The following is a 16,243-nucleotide window of genomic DNA, read 5'->3' as shown; positions in this document are numbered from 1 at the left end:
GCGGGTGGTGTCCCAAGGCACTCAGCCATCAAGGAAAACTGTCAGGAGGGCATAATTACATCTTCACCTTCCCCAGTAGGCTTTAAACCTGCAGCGCCTTTGACCTCTGGGGAGGTTATCAGAGTTGGGATGGAACAGCTGCCTGCTCCGCTCGCCCTCCCCGCGGGCTGCCCTGCCGGCCCGGAGCGCTCTCGCTGCCCGCCTGTGCGGCGGTGCCCGCGGCCGCGGCGCCAGCCCCGCTCCGGGAGGGCTCATCGCATCCGCCTCCCCGCCGCGGGGTCGCCGCCGACCACGAGGGACATGGCCCCGCTCCCCCCGCTTCCTCATAACCTCCTCTCCTCTCATTTCCCCCCTTCGGAAAGAAGGCGACAGCGGCCACCGCCACCCCCCACGAACCGCCCCCTGCGGGAGCCCGGGCCGGCCCCCGCCCGCACCGCCTCACCTGCCGCCCGCGGCAGCGACCGCCCCTCGGCCCGGCCCGGCCCGGCCCGGCCCCGCCGCCCCGGCCGCCTCCTCGCTCACGGTGTCCCCGCCCGGCGGCGGGCGGGAACGGGGCGGGCGGGCCTGGCAGGCCGCGCATGCCCGGTGCGGACCAAGGGCATTGTGGAGGCTGCAGTTCGCGGGCCGTGAGGGCGGCCGTCCTACTTGGGCGCTCAGTGCACACGCTGTCCCCGCTCCCGTCCCCGCTCCCGTCCCCGCGCTCAGCGCACACCCTGCCCCTGGCCCTGCTCGGGGTTGTTCCGCGCACACCCTGCACCCGGTGCCAGCTCCCACCCCTGCTCCCACCGCAGCCCGGCGGGTTCCCTTCCCGGCTCTCTTCCCGGCCCGCCCAGCCCTTGCCTCCTGGGCTGATCGTTTTCCTGGAACCCTCTGCTTTTCCCAGCCCTCTGCATTGCCCACCTGCAGCTCCTCATCTTCCTCCCAAATCTCCTTCAGCCTCCACAGAGTCATCGAATCATCAAGGCTGGGAGAGACCTTTCAGATCATTCAGTCCAAGTGTCCACCTTGCACTACTGCTGTCACGCCTAAACCACTTCACCCAGCACCAGGTCCAAGTGTCTCTTGAACTTCTCCAGAGACGGTGACTTCAACACACCCTTGGGCAACCTGTTCCAATGCCTGACCACCCTAAACAGGGAAAAAATTGTTTCAAATAGCTTATATGACTCTTCCTGGCCATTTCTTTAGTCCTCTCATGCTAGGCATGGCAGAAGAGACCTGCCCCCGCCTCACTGCAACCTCCCTTCAGGTGGTTGTAGAGGGCAGTGAGGTCTCCCCTCTTTTGCTGTACCTCCTCTTATGCCGTACCTCCTCACACTGTCCTACCTCCGTTCCTCTGGCTTCCTTTCTCACCCTCTGCTCCCCCTGCCCAACAGGCTTCTTCCTTGCTGCCCACACTCTTTGCCCCCTTCCACTCAGAAAGAGGTGGTAAAGCAGAGGGCAGCCATCCTTACAATGAGTACACACCTCCAAATCCACCAGGAAAACCCGACAGATCACAGGCACCTGCATCCTTAGTGGAAGAAGGTTCCTTCTCACCAGGGAAATTGTGACAGTGGTGGCAGGTCACATTCACATGGTGGTGTTTTCTCTGGTCAGGCTTCACCAGAGCAATCCAGAGACCATTACAGCTTGAAAAAACCACCGAGAGCATGCTGAGCCTGCAACAAGAGGCTGGATCACCTGAGCAGGTGGACACCCCTTGGTATAATAGCACCTCTGCCCCCATCCTTTCCCAAAGTCACTGGGGCTTTTGTTTCTCATGGGAGCTCCCATTTCCAAACCCATACAGAGCTCTCAATGGGAAGGTCGCATCTTTCACATTAGCTGGTGTTTGTATGCATAGCTAAATGCTCCCAGAGTGACAGGACTGCTAAACATGCATGCAGGAATTTAATAAAAAAGTTTAACCATTGAAAAGTTTGCTCCTGAAAAGCTGATAATCATTTGGGGGAAATCAAATCTAAAAGCTTAGTGCTCCTTCCACCAGCCTCTTTTTTCTGCCTTACAGACTTTGTAGCTAATATTCTGAAGAAATAACTTGTGTTACAAGAGAGACACACAAGAACTGAGGGTTTTCAGGAATGCTTGTTGCTACTTAAAATTTAATTTCGTTACAGTCTCTGTGAATTCTAGTGTTGAGCTCCTGTGGACTGACAAGGCAAATGTCAGGCTTCTGAGATTTGTTTTTCAGCTTGTTCAAGAACTACTCCACTAATGAGCTCCATTGCAAGAGATACCATCTACTCTGCTTCTCATTAAGTTCCTTAGTTATAGTCCAGTCTTGGATAGACTTCAGAATGCTGGACCCACATCCCTTTAACTAGAGCAACAGTACCAAATAATCATTATCATCAAAATTTTCATTATTTCATTGGAATTTTCACTGGAATAAAAAGTCCCTATTTCAACAATGTTTAGAGATATCTATTAATCTTCCCAAAGCATTTGTGAGTAGAAATCCTGACTAAGATTTCACACATACCTGCTTGCATATTCACGTAAATGTCATCTGCAGTGCTACTTTTCCTCCTTGTTATGAAATATTTAATGAACCAGTCAAAATCCAGACACTCCAGTAATTTGAATCAAGTGGCCAGTCACGTATCGCAGACGATGAATGGCTAAAGACACAGACATAATCGTTCAAGAAAAAAGAACACCCATAAGCTGAGATGTGTTTCTATGAAATATTCATAGGGTTGTGGTGATTTATTGTCATGTCTGCTTTGGAATAACCTGCAATGGGAAAAAGAGCATAATCTGATAAACTTTTCATGCAGAACAGTCCATTGGTTATTCCTGGAGTAAGAACTTTGTGGACCCACATCTGTTTAAGCACATCGTCTGTACGGGGTAGGGATGGGTTTTCCTTAATGTAAGGTTTTACAGGGGATACCTACTGGAAGCAGTGTGCTAATGGCAGAGACAGCCCCTTCAGGTGCCCAGGCACAGGTGCCTAGTGCAATTTTGGACAGTTTAGGTTGCCCACAACATCTGCACAAGGCTGGTAGATGCAACATGGGATCTATAAGAAGACACTGCCTGGCCTGAACTTGAGCTTCAACGTAGTGTGCATTATAGTGCCAAAATCACTTCTGATGTGACCATTCAGGGAATAAATCAGCTTTTGCAGACACAGGCAGAGGATGGGCTCACAACTGAGAGCTGGAACAGCTAAGTCACCCTTTACAGTTCAATAGACAGAGCTGTATCTCCAGCCTGAAGCAAATATTGGAATGTTTCCAACCCATACATCCTCTCCTCATGTCACCTTCTATACCTGTGCTATAGCTCTCATGTACACTCTCTTTGAATGATAAAATACGAGAGGATTGGGTCCTGGAAGCTGACTCACCCAGCAGAGTCACTGATGTGCCTGCTCATGAGCATCAACACATGGGACTGCAGTACTCCAAGCCTTGCTCAGCTGAAGTCAACCAGATCCACTAGTTTCTTTGTTGTGTGTCTCTGTGTGAGGCTGCCTCAGCTTTTTTGGCCAGTTACCTAATGCCTCTGTTCTCTCTTACTTTTCACTGCCTCTGTGTGCTGCACAAATTGTGGGCACTTGTGCTCTTATCCTTTCCTCAGCAGGACGGAGAGAAGGATCTACTGGGATCTTGCTGGGATTTAGCCACTCAGATTTTTTTCCATGTCAGCTTTGTGAAATGCATTTGGAGGGGTTAGTGGGACACACAACCCCAAGGGATGTAGCAGTCTGCCTGTGGTATAATCACAGCTCAGCAGAGCCTGTGGGCCAATGAGCCGGTACGTAAAACTGGATGAGCACCAGTGATTCCAGTCTTGTAAGAGGTAATAAGCAACATCCATGGAGTAAGAGGTAATAAGCAACATCCATGGAGTAGCTGCTGCCTAATCATCCTGCCAAGGAAAACTGTTTCAGCCAAAACCATCAGTGAAGCCGTTTGGGACTGAAGGCACCATGGAACTCTGTGCACATCCGCTCAACATATGCTAAATGCGGGCAGCAGAGAGAGCTGAACAAGGGACTTTGAAAGTGCTGTATGCCTCAAACCTCTCTTACAAATTCATGTAATTCACTAAAGAAATTATACATATTCATGTCATTTTACCTCAGGACTATGAATTTGTTTGGAGGGGATAAATGCTTTCTTGCCTCCAAAGAGCAAGATTTCATTAAACTGTCTCTCTTTTGGAAAAAGCAAGCAGTGACCCCAATCTCTGCAGTACCTGGCAGCAAGTAATAGCTGTATCATGATCAGTATCTGCCCTCTAGTAGCAATTTTTCACACACTGATGGCGAACACATGCAGGAGTAAAAAAAGAAATAAATCTGCTGCTGAGCAATGCTGCCACTGAAATGACTTGTGCCTACGAGGTGGTGAGGACACTGGGTGTTCTGAAAGCACAGCTCTGATCCCACTGTTTCTCTCCTTAAGCCCAAGGGCTGGGTAATTGTTGGTGTTGCCAAAGAAGGTTAAGGTTTTGTTTATCTTGTTGCAGGTAAAATGAGGTGAAATGAGCGCAAACAGGGGAGCAAACATAACTATTCTATACAAAGAGAGATCAAAAAAGGACTTCTAAAGATGACAGTTAAAACTATCCACTGGTTTCATGGTGATACTAAGAGAACAAGAAGACTTCCCAGTCCCACAAGCAGGGCACCAACCCCTGCTTCTGCTGCTAGCAGTGGGATCCCATGGAGTACAGAGGGGAGCAGCACATGGCAATCCACACTAGCATGATAGCAAAGCAATGGAGAGAGTAGCTCTTTCCTAGCTCCTGCTGGAGTGGTGACAGCTTCTGCTTGGTTTTTTAGGGTAGTCTGCTTGGCTTGGAGTCCAGGACAGTTAGATAAGCAAGCACCTGATTTATTTAGCCATTCACTTATTTAACAACATGGTACAGGCAAACTATTGAGCAATAAGGATTTTTTCCTTATAACAGGAAATCCATTCATTTATGGACTTGAAGTAGATGTTTCTGTTAAATATAGAAAAAGACTTGCACTAATCTAAATTCAACTGAATGTGAATCTCCACAATTCAGAAAAGGAATAGGTGAGTACTAATGACAATGAATAAAAAAGACAGGAAAATGGAGAAATCCAATGGCACTCGGCATCAACTGATGCGCCAAAAGCTTCCTTGTATGACAAAATGACTGTCTCATGCAATATTAGCAACTATCCAAAGCTGGGAAAGTGTGAAAATCTTGTTGCTGTATAAATTATCTAAGACACTCCTGCCAATTATAGACTTGCTGTGAGGAAGAGAGACATTGGTAATCATGACAGCAACTGTTCGAGTGTCGTGTGAATATTCTCGGGCGATTATTCAAATCAATCATTTCTTGTCCGTGTGGGAAAGATTGATCACTCTTAGTACTTTGTGTCACTCAGTGACTGAATTGATGGTGCTCTGCTCTCTGTGGTGTTCTCTCTGTGTAGTCTGCCTGTTCAAGGTGACAGCACTGTCACGTATTTAACTGCTGAGGTGAGGAGCTGTCCAGCAGAAAGTGGGAGAGCATGGGCCCAGAACCCATGAGAAACATTACATAGGTTGTAAGAGACCAGTTCCCTTCTGCACTGAGCAATGTCCCACCCAGATGGATTTTTGGAAGTGGTAGGAGCAGTGCTGGCAGTTGCCACTGTGGCAGGGCATGAGAGGGCTCTAGATGCAGGGGGAATGCAATCCATTTAATCACTGTTCCTCCACACAGGATGTTTATGAGATCTGCTAGCCATGTCTTGTCATTACAAGTCCTCCAACTTCATTGCCTACCATCCCTGTTCATTGAGAATGACTCCTATATTTGATGATGTTCTTGCCTCCTGCTTTCCCAGCCCGTTGTGCTCTGACCTACCCTCTCACACCTGCTGTTCTGCATAAAGAGGGCCTCCTATCACCACAAATTCTTTCATCCTCCCACCCTTCCTGGCAGGAGTTCCTCTAACAGAGAGCTGTGTCCTGCTTCCATGAGAATTACTGCTGGTAAGAGACATGACCGAAAATGTGCAATGTGTCTGTGTGTTCACCAAACTGTGACTACATAAATTTTGGTCTTTGACTTGGCTTGATACATCTGGTCTTATCTTCCTTTTTGTATATCATGAGGTGTAATTTATCAATTTCCTTTTTTGTTTTTGATTAATATTCCCCATCTATTTCTTCTGCCTCTTCCTGTAAACTATGCATGTATAAAGGCTGATTCCAGCCCGTTGTCACAAGGGGATGCATTAAAGCTGCAGATCTGCCTTTGCAAAGCCTTAAGCACCTGATTTTGTAAATTAAATAAAATACCATCTACATGTTACTGCTAAAACTACCTAGTATCAGCTGCGTTTCAGTACCACAGGGCTTCCCTGCTTCTGTTTGAGAAAGAAAACTAACACCAGCAAATGGTAACATGAAAAAGAATTTGTTCTTTAATAAAATACCAAAACAAAGTCTTCACAGAGGAGTAGTTTCCTTTTTTCCTACATGTAAGTGTTTGTAACAAAATAAAAGAGCGTTTAACTCTTCAGGCTGGTGATAACAAATAAAGATGTGGTTCACCTCGACTTTCACACGCTCTGTCTCTCTTTTCAAAGAGCCTCTTTCCTTTATTCATGAGCTCTTCAGGGACAGGATTTTTAACAGTTCTTTCTGCCAACTTGTGGTTAGCAGAATATTTGCTTTCCTTTTTTTTTTTTAAGTGTGTGTTGTGGCTCCCAAGTATCCATCTGTAACTCTCTGAAAAATATCTGGTAGCTTGCGGCTAGAATATATTTTGGGATGCCTAGTTTATCACTGGTTAGCTCGGATGCTGAAGTTTAATCTGACACCTGAAAATCACCAAGATGAGCAATACTTTGGAGACCCCCTCTTCAGCCATCTCTTCCAGGTCACCCTGCTGAAATCCTGAGAGATTATTGACATTGGTACTGAGCTGTCACACAGGAGAGAATTTTGATTTTTTTTGCTTTAAGTCTGTTTATGCCACAGATGTGAGCTTTGCTCCAGTGTAGCATAGCCTAACTTTTGTCACCTTCATTTAATGACACACAGATATGAAACAAGGAGGCATTATACCTCCTCCCAAGACTGCAACTTGAGAGCCATGTCCATCCTGCAAAACAATGGGAAACATCAAGCCTAGTGCTAAGAAATCCTTGCTTTGGATCCCAGTCTTCCTTCTGGACAATTACTTTCATTTTCAGCAATTTGTTTGTTTTTGCATGCATGCACAACCATTGTGGTTCCAAATCCAAGTGGGGATGAGTTACAGTGATTCCTCTGCTCCATAAACACCACTGCCCACCACCTGGGGAAGTGGTCATCATTCCACCCTTCTCCCACTCGCAGAGGAGTCTGGACTAGCTGACTCCTGCCTAAGAAGGTTCAGATCTTTCTTCTCAGTGAGAAGCAAATGGTCTCTTTGTCTTTTCAACTGAGGGCCAGACTGTGACAGAGAATGGAAACTGGTTGTCCTGCTTTTCAGGATGATCCTGCTCTAGGCCAGGCAGAAGGCAACTACCAATCCTTGTGTGGCATCGTTTTCCAGTGGGAATGTTTGGTCTCAGTGAACTTTCCCACAACTTAGCTAGAACCTTGCCCTCCTTGACAGCAGCCCTAGGTACCACAGAAGTGAATTGGGAGAGCCAGGCCAGGTAATATTGCTGGCTCCCTTGTTGGATTCTGTCTGCCCCAGGAAATATCTTCCTATGAGCTCAATTTTTACCTAGCACAGCAAATTAAATGAAACCAAGGCAAAGAATAATGCTCCACTTCTCTGGGAACACAGGGCCTCAAGGATGTAACATGAATTCAGCATCTGTCTGTTTGCTGAAGAATTCATACATAGGATTGAAAAGAATTCTCCAGGGAACAGCAACACAGGTATTCTTTTTTCCCTTCCCTTCCCTTCCCTTCCCTTCCCTTCCCTTCCCTTCCCTTCCCTTCCCTTCCCTTCCCTTCCCTTCCCTTCCCTCTTATTGTTTTCTTTTCATTTTCTTTTTTTCTTTTTCTTTTCTTGTAGTGGAAAACATATAGCATTTGCCTGTGTATTTGTGCAGGGAGTTTGGCTCCTTCCATTCATGTCACAGCAAGACAGAGCATCTCTCAGGCAGGATCATTTCCCTGCTCTTTCAAAGCACCACTGTCTGTGAGCGTGCCCCAGCTCTCCCCTCATGTGCTTTGTGTTGACAGAAAAATCATCTCCATGTGAAGCTGCTCCATCTCCCTGCAGCTACAGCCCCCTGTGAGCTGCTGCCTTCCTTACCCCCGCTCCCTCCCTTACAGATGACACATCCCATCTCATTTATATTATTAAAATGATTTCCACGGGGTCACCTTCTGCTTCACGCCTGAAATGATAGAGAAAATTAAGCTCTTCCTCTTGTGCCACTTGGATTTAAATTGTAGATTTTAAATCTCTCCTCACTTCTGCATCCTTTAATTTTCCACAGGCAGCGCCACTGCAGCGGCAGCTCCTGGTGACTGCATTAGACATTGGGAAAAAAAAAAAGAAATCACAGGCACATCGACTCATATGGCGTTATGATGAGTGAGGTGGATAATAACAAACATGCAGTACTCCTGTCACCCACTGGGTCTCTTTCCATTTTCTTCACAGAAAACCTAAACAGCCTGCTGTGTGGAGTATGAAAAAGGTCATATCAAAAGAACATCTGCACATCACCGTGGTGATTAGCTTGTAGAGTAGCACCCAGTGGTGAAAGGGCTTTTATCTTCTTTTCCACGCACAAAAGTGATGGGTCATGGGGAGGGATGCTTACACTGAAGTCAGACCTGATGTCTGTTGTGACTTCTCAAGCGTTTCATCAAAAGTGTTTCCATGCAGGTGAGTTTGGCAAAAGGCATTGGGCTGTTTAAGGTAAAGTGCTGGACTTTTTTAGGAAGTGTAATTGCAAATACTGTTTCACAGGCAAAAATGCTGCCAGGAATGAGTAATTCTTGGTATGGGATGCAGACAATACAGTAAATATGCAAACCAATACTTTGGAAATTGGGTCTTTCACTTAAGCTTGATTTAAATGTGTGAATTCTTTGCAGCTTTCTGGTATTTACTAGTCTTTACCATTGTCTTTCTTTATTACAGGTCTGAAAGAAGCTGCTGCCATATGGAGAGCTGGAGCAGCCAAGAGTTATATTCACCAGCAATGCACCATTCAAAGCAATTAGAAGCTGCCAGTCCTCATGGTCCCAGACCAAAGCTAACCTTTGTGGCAGCACTATTAGGTTTTCTTGCTTCTTTTTCCAAGTCAGATTGTGTTGGCACTCTCTTGTGAAGGACACTGGATCAGATGGTCTGAGGGGTTACTCCTGATAGCAGTTCCTGTGCTAACTCAGATGGAGCTGCATCCCCAGTTACATTCAGTTCAGGGGACAGAATAATCCTCTGCATTTTTTCACTGTGTGCAGCGCAGATCTGATGGGTCTCACCTGAGTGCTGGAGCAAGGATGGAAGAAAGGAGGAGCTTTTGCTTTTTCTTTGGGCAAATGACTGAGCTATTCCACAGAGAAGGCTACACAATAAAAATTAATCCAGCTCTTTCATAGTGGCTGCTGACTAAATACACAGCTTAAAGAAGCACCAGGCTATCTATTCAGCCTTCCTTGCAGCACATCCTTCTATCCAGAGTATATTCCAGAATGTGGCTGGGGAGTGAGACGGGTCAGAGACACTGGAAAGATGAAAGTTATTGGATTAGCATTTTTGTCCTAGGGCTGTAAGAGAAATCTTTAGTAAGAAAAGCCCAGGCGTGAAAATCACATTGTAGCTTGAAGTCCAATTTTGAGCTGAAATTCACTCCCTTTAGCAGTCTCAAGGCCAAAGTATGCACAGAGGCTCTGTAAGTCCTATTTTCAGGGTGTTAGCAGCACAGAGATCCCTCTGCTGGTTCCTCTGTACGTGAATGAATTGGATCCAGAGCACAACACAAGCTCATGTCAGAGCACTGATGTAGGCGTGTTTGAAGACAACTTTACCAGTTCCAAAATCAAAGATTAAAAGACAAACTGACCAGAGGAGTGCTGACACATTCTGAAAGTTTAGAGGTGAAAGGGATCTGCGGTCTTTTAATAAACTGTTCTAAAAGCAAAACTGCAAAATACCACTCTTTTGTGTGGAAACCTCAAGGCACATTCCCAACTTTGAATCTAACTTGCAGACTGTATTCCTCTTCTGTTTCCTTTTACAAGACACAGTGATATTCTGCCTCATGAAGAGGGTCCATGCAAACTCCTCTGAGCTGTAAACATCTGATTCTGCTGATGGGACTCTTATGGACAAATTTATGCTACAGAACTTTTCTTCAAACAGATAGCAGATGTAATGTGTGACTGTGATAGTTATAGCCCAAGCCTTTCAGCTGTGGCTTTGGTTCTAGGATCATTTACTCCTGTAGGATTACCCACCAAAGTGGTCTCAGTTCACTAGTAACACACAATCTGCTCAAGGACAGTCTTCATGCAGAACAAGGAATGGAATAAGGAGTCACAGGCAGCACTCTGAGACCAGGCAGCCTCAGACAATAATGCCCCCTACTGATATTTGAACAATTCCAGGGGAAAGAGATGTCACAGAGAGCTGGCAATGGCAGCAAGGCTGATAAAAGCAGCAAGAATGTGTGTGAGGAGAGCAGACAGACAGCTTGAAGCTCTAGACAATTAAATGCATAGAGGAAAGTAACTGCTCAGAAAAAAATCATATTTTGAGAAAAGGCTGGTTTGAAGATCTTGTATTTTAGGGGGAAGGAGCCGCAGTTGCTAAAAGTTAAAATTTGGTATTTCAGCTGCCACAGAAGCCCATGAACTGTCTCATCCAGGCCAAGGGAACTGTGGGCTTGGGCTGCCTGGGAGCTGCAGCAGCACCATAAGCACAGCTCACACCGAGACATTTGCAGATCCACATCATGGTTGATATTACATACAGACCATGGTCACCTCACATGGGGGGAAACTGAGATGAGATGGCAGTGACATCACTAAAGGTGTAAGCATGTACAGGTAGGCAAATTACTTCCTTTCTAATTAGGGTTTCTGTAATGCCTGAGTCCTCTTACCAGCCCAGCAGTTATAATTCTTTACAGCCAAATACTGACAGCAATTTCATTGCCTATGAACCACTACTTGTAACAACTTTACTGAAATTTGGTGTTGAAACTTGGGTTGCTCTGCTTTATTTTCCATTATTATATATAGAGCAGGTGTTTCCAGCGCTTCAAAAGAAAAACATTTTATATTTTATACTGAGTATCCGTAGCCAAGGAGTTACAAACTTGTATTTTTAAAATTAAAATAAAGCTCGGATATTTGAGCAAAAAGACTGCTGCTTAGTTTCCTCACCTTCCCAGGAACAAATCCAGCCATTCTGTTACATCCACTGAGGGCCAGTCTTGGCTCTGAAGAGCATTCCTGTAAAATTCCTATGAGGTGCCATCAACTCTGTGGCTCAGTGGAGGTTGCTGAAATTCCATCCACACACCTTCAGCAAGTCTTAAATTGTCCTAGGAGCCACATCCATGCAAAAAATACAAGGATGAGCATGTCATTTGCTTGTCACACATGTACCCGTGGTCTAGGGGGAAGAACACCCTCCTCAGCCACAGAAAAACTGTTTGCTCTCTGGTGATCTGGGCGAGGCATTTCAGTCAATGCAGTCCTCTGGACTGGGAGCCTCAGGGCAAGAGACAGGAGCTGGCTTTGATGCTCCCCTTAGGTGAGTTACTTCCTACTGTAAACACAGCCCATGTTTCCAAACAGCTTCTTCCTGCCCATGGACTTGCTTAGAGCATCAAGGTAACTTGCTGTAAGTTTGCTGTGGCAGCCTGTCAGCATTTGCAAAAATAACAAGACACCCTAAGAAATCTGAAAAGTGAGGTTGGATTTTACTATTCCACTACCCAAAAACCAATGTGTATTAGTCTGCCCTTGGGAATACATTCAGACAGTGAAATCCAGTTTCCTTATCGTGTGCAGTAAACACTGTGAAGTTAAAACCCTCGGTGGCTTCTTAAGCTTTTATCACTGGATTTATGTCAGCAAAATAGCATAGAAAGTGTATTCAAGTGGTTATTATGCACCACTCTGATCAGGCCACATGAAGTTGTATCTGGCACCTTGCATGCAAAGAAAATCTGCTTTTGATGGAAACTAATGCATGGTTAATTTGCTACATTAGCATGTGATAATTAGTACGCAGGGCTTATGATGTATTACAACTACATCTTAGTATGCATGCATGCAAATAGACACATAATACATCAGTGTGTTAAATGCAGGCATCTCTAGGACAGAAGGTGATATAAACAAATCTAAGCAGAAGTTTTGGACACAGAATGAGGGCTGCATAATGAGTGCCTCAATTTACAGTCCAATAACGTATTATATATTCCTCCGCACACCCTGAGCTGTGTGCATATATTAAAATCTCTAATCTGTCTACTTTAATATTTGTGAATATATTAGGACTTTCTGTGGTTCTTCCTTTTTCAAATGCACAGTCCAGGGTCACTTAAATAGTTGCAGCTTGAAGATGAACACTGTGGCTGTGTCAGAGCAGGACATCTCATCACTCTGAGTTTTGTGCATCTGTAACCATGGTGACTTTGTGGCTGCAGCTTTCCCCAGACTTGGTGTAACCTGGGGTGGATAAAGGCATGCTTCTCCGTCTGCTGCGGATGTCACGTACAGCATCTCTTAGGATACATTTTTAATTACCATGTTCTCTTAATTACTCCTTCTGATTTCCCTGGTGAATTGCCTTTCTCGAGTTTCAGTGACTCATTGTGAAACCAAGTGATATCTTTGCTGTCTTCAGTCAGGAAAATTCATCCCAGACCTCTGCACTTTCTCAAGGACAGCACTTGTCTGAAAAGCAATGCAACTCGGTGCTTTGTGCTTGTGGCTACTGAGCAAACACAATGTTTTACAAGTGCACATTTCCTTCCCTCAGCTGCTGGCCTTGCCAAACCACACTGGAGAGTGTGTCCATCCTGTCCAAAGTGGCCTTTGAGGGCAGCCCTGCTTTGGCTGCAGGCTGGCTGAGCTCAAGGTGGGCTCCTCTGTAACATCTCCTCTCAGGGAGGTGCAAGGACTGCATGGTGGTGACTCCAGAAGAGTGATACATGGCAGGGTGTAAGGACAAGGGAGGCTGTCATCACCCCCTTGGCCATTTGGTCCCCTCCACGGCTGTCAGGCACTCTGGAGATAGACTCATGGGCCTGTGGGACATGGTGCCATAGAAAAGCTGTCTTGTGTTCAGCGGGGGCAGCTGTGGGCTGCCCAACACACTTACAGCTACAGGCAGCAGCCTGTAAGTCTGCACTGTGCAAATCTCACCAGCCCATGCTGAGAGGGGGCTTAGCCAGGCGGTGTCCCCTGTCACTGCAATCTTTTTAGATTGCTCTGCTACAGCACACTATGCTGGGACCAAACAACTCTGGGTTTAGCCTTTTATTTGACAAGGTACATAGCTAGGAGCTAGTAATTTATCCCTTTTGAGCAGTCACTTCTCCAGGTGTGTTAAAGCCATCCCTGGGCAGAGGTCCAGGCAGCACAAGCCCTGCACCCGGGTGCAGATACAGACCATACACAGGCTTTACAGCCACACAGCCCGGGACTGAGCAGCTGGGGAGGGACAGTGCCAGACTGCAGGGGTGTTTTTCTCCCTGTGTACCTGGGGGATTTGTCTTCAACTTGGCCTTCATGAACTGCAAAATCACCTTACACCATAGATTAATCAGCATTTAACAGAGCGCCCATGTCTTCTTCCACTTAAACTGCACTAAACACAAGCAGTAACTGCACTATTTCTTTCTTCTACCTGGGCTGTCATAGATCTTCTTTTCCTGAAGTGATCCTTAGCTGAGCCATCTCTGTGAACAGCTGAGCTGCTGAGGTGCATTATTTATCACCGTCAGGTGTTTAGCACAGAACCCGAGCAGCAGGCGGCCATGGGATCACCTTCTCGCCCGGATGGGATGAGAGGGATTTATGGCAAAAGCTGTGCCACAGAGAGAACACACAGTACTTGTTAATTAAGGACAAGCAGCTGAAGACCAGTTCTGCTGCATTTCTGACAGAGGGCAGCATTGAGTTTTTTATCATATAAAATAAAACCCCAACAAAACACTTCTCGGCTCTCCAGTGATTGCGCAGTTCAGAAAGAAGAAAAGCTTCTCACTTGCATTTTTCAAAAAACTGTGCTATCAACCGGCTTTTAACTAAAATTTCCTTTTAAAGCTGGCTATTTTTTGAGACTGTTTTGGCAGAGGGAGGGCAGGGTTGGGGTTGTTTGCTCACAGCTTCATGGAAAATGCTACTTTCTGGTCTGCCCCTTGCCAGGCCTTTGCTGCTTCTCCTCTACCCTGGCCATGAAAGTCACCAGAACTAGATACTACCTGCGCACCTTTGTCAGGGAAACATGTCCTATAACACCCAGCTGCTGTTCCAATGTTTTGGGGGCCTGTGGAAAGGGAGGGCCTAGGGGTACTCAGAAATCATCTGGGGAGCCACCAGCTCCTGCTGCAGACAGCAGTTTTGTGAACCAGTTTTGGACTTGAACCCCTTTCTTACTAAAAGTCTCTGTTCCCTCCTGAGTTTTAATAAGACAAAGAGCAGTGAGGGCATGCCCACAGCTGCAGCAGGAGGGGGTGCTGCTGAATGGCACTCTGGGCAAAGGGCTGCACTCAGGGAGTTTTGAAGGGAGGATTTAGCTGGTGCAGTGTTTACAGACACTGTCTCTAACTCTCTGGTCTCTGTTAGAAGCACATCTTTTTTCCCTGCCAGCAAGGAATCAACTAATTTAATTCCTGACCAACATGATTTATGATTAGAAACAATCTCTAATGTGGAAATTTACATCAAAGTCTGTATCTAACTTTCTAGTGTTCCCAGCCCATTTCATCTCTGGGCTCTGGCTGCACCTCCATTTGTAATTGAAAGGAGGCAATTCCTACGTGAAATTGCTGGAAGAGTGGGTGCACCATGAACTTGACAATTGGAAGCTTGCCCACTTAGGAGACATTTTCCAGTAAATGTGGATGTTTCCCAAAACCAGTGGGTGTGAGAGTGTGTGTGTTATCTGCTGCAATACCGCCTCCCTGTAGGCATTTTCATTATAAGTTTGGGAGAGAACTGCTGCATATTCCATCTTTGCCCTGTCTCATTGATATTCATTCATTCTCCAGTGGGCTTAATGTTGCTGTCTGCACAGGGGAAAAAATTAAAATAACAAGACAAGGAAATAATAGAAGAAGGAGGTGATTCTTTTTTAAACTTTTCTTGTAAGTGAAGACAAGGATTCATTCGTCCCAAGCCTTTGTTCTGGGAGCCCTCGGCACAGCAGTTGTCAGAGCAGGTTGCAGGAACAAGGTATTCAAATGCCTCAGAATACATCTATAAATCATGTCACCACTTTTCTCTGCAGGATCCAAAGAGTAGGAGGGAAGAGAGATGAGAACACCGAACAAATCAAACAAGCAACCTTCGGAGGAGACATGAGCCCCACCATGATCTTTGGTGTGATGTGAGCATCTTTGAGGGTTCCTGTGGGTAGTTTTATTTGTCTAAAATAGGATGGACCCTGTGCAAATATTTATGTGTCTCTCCAGTGGCTTTCAAAATATTGGAAGTTCTTTGCTCATGGGGACTGAAAATCTTCAAAGAAGCACAAGTCCTCTTGACTTGCAAGATGATATGAGCACCTATGTCACACGTCTGCTTTTAGAAATACTTCTTGCAGTACAGCCAAGGCAGACTGATGGATATTGTCCAGCTGTCCCAGCAGGCAGAAGTTGTGCAACCCCTCCAGGCCAAAGGATATTTGGACAATGAAAGGGAAATGAGGATATTCCTGCCTCGCCCAGCCCTGATTGCCTTAGGAAGGATGCAAATGTCTGTACAGCTTTACCTGGAGGTCAAACAGGACCTGATCAGGCCAGAGTCTGTGGAGGGAAGCTCAGCTAAGTGTTTCACAAGCTGAGTATGAGGGTCCTGGGGCCACTCGATGCTCCTGTGCCATAGGCTGGGGCCAGGCAGTGGGGTTGCTCCCCAGCTCTGGTACCCCTCGTGCCACACAGCCAGGCAGCCCAGTGTGGGCGCTGCTGACTGTCTGTGGGGCTGGTGGCCAGTCACCATGGGGGGACAGGCTGCTGTGCCCCCCTTCTGGCTCCTTGGGCCCATTGTCCCCTTCCATCCCTGCACATTGCCAGTTACTCTCTTTCTGCTGTAATCTCTGCCAGATCTCACTTCAT

At 46.3% G+C, this 16,243-nt stretch overlaps 1 protein-coding gene across 1 annotated transcript in view; it reads right to left on the bottom strand.

Moving 5' to 3' along the window:
- Positions 1 to 505, bottom strand: part of POMGNT2 (protein O-linked mannose N-acetylglucosaminyltransferase 2 (beta 1,4-)) — a 31,797-nt gene extending 31,292 nt beyond the window's left edge. Inside the window, exon 1 of the mRNA XM_054274305.1 lies at positions 443 to 505. The gene's annotated coding sequence lies outside the window, so the exon portion shown is untranslated. The remainder of the gene's footprint in view (positions 1 to 442) is intronic.
- Between the last annotated feature and the right edge of the window lie 15,738 nt (positions 506 to 16,243).

This window comes from Melozone crissalis, unplaced genomic scaffold (assembly GCF_028551555.1).
Source record: "Melozone crissalis strain CALT ecotype California unplaced genomic scaffold, PUWL_Pcris_2 ptg000016l_1, whole genome shotgun sequence".
NCBI lineage: Eukaryota > Metazoa > Chordata > Aves > Passeriformes > Passerellidae > Melozone > Melozone crissalis.
The sequence above is the reverse complement of the archived record's forward strand: the minus strand, read 5'-3'. Positions and strand labels throughout refer to the sequence as shown.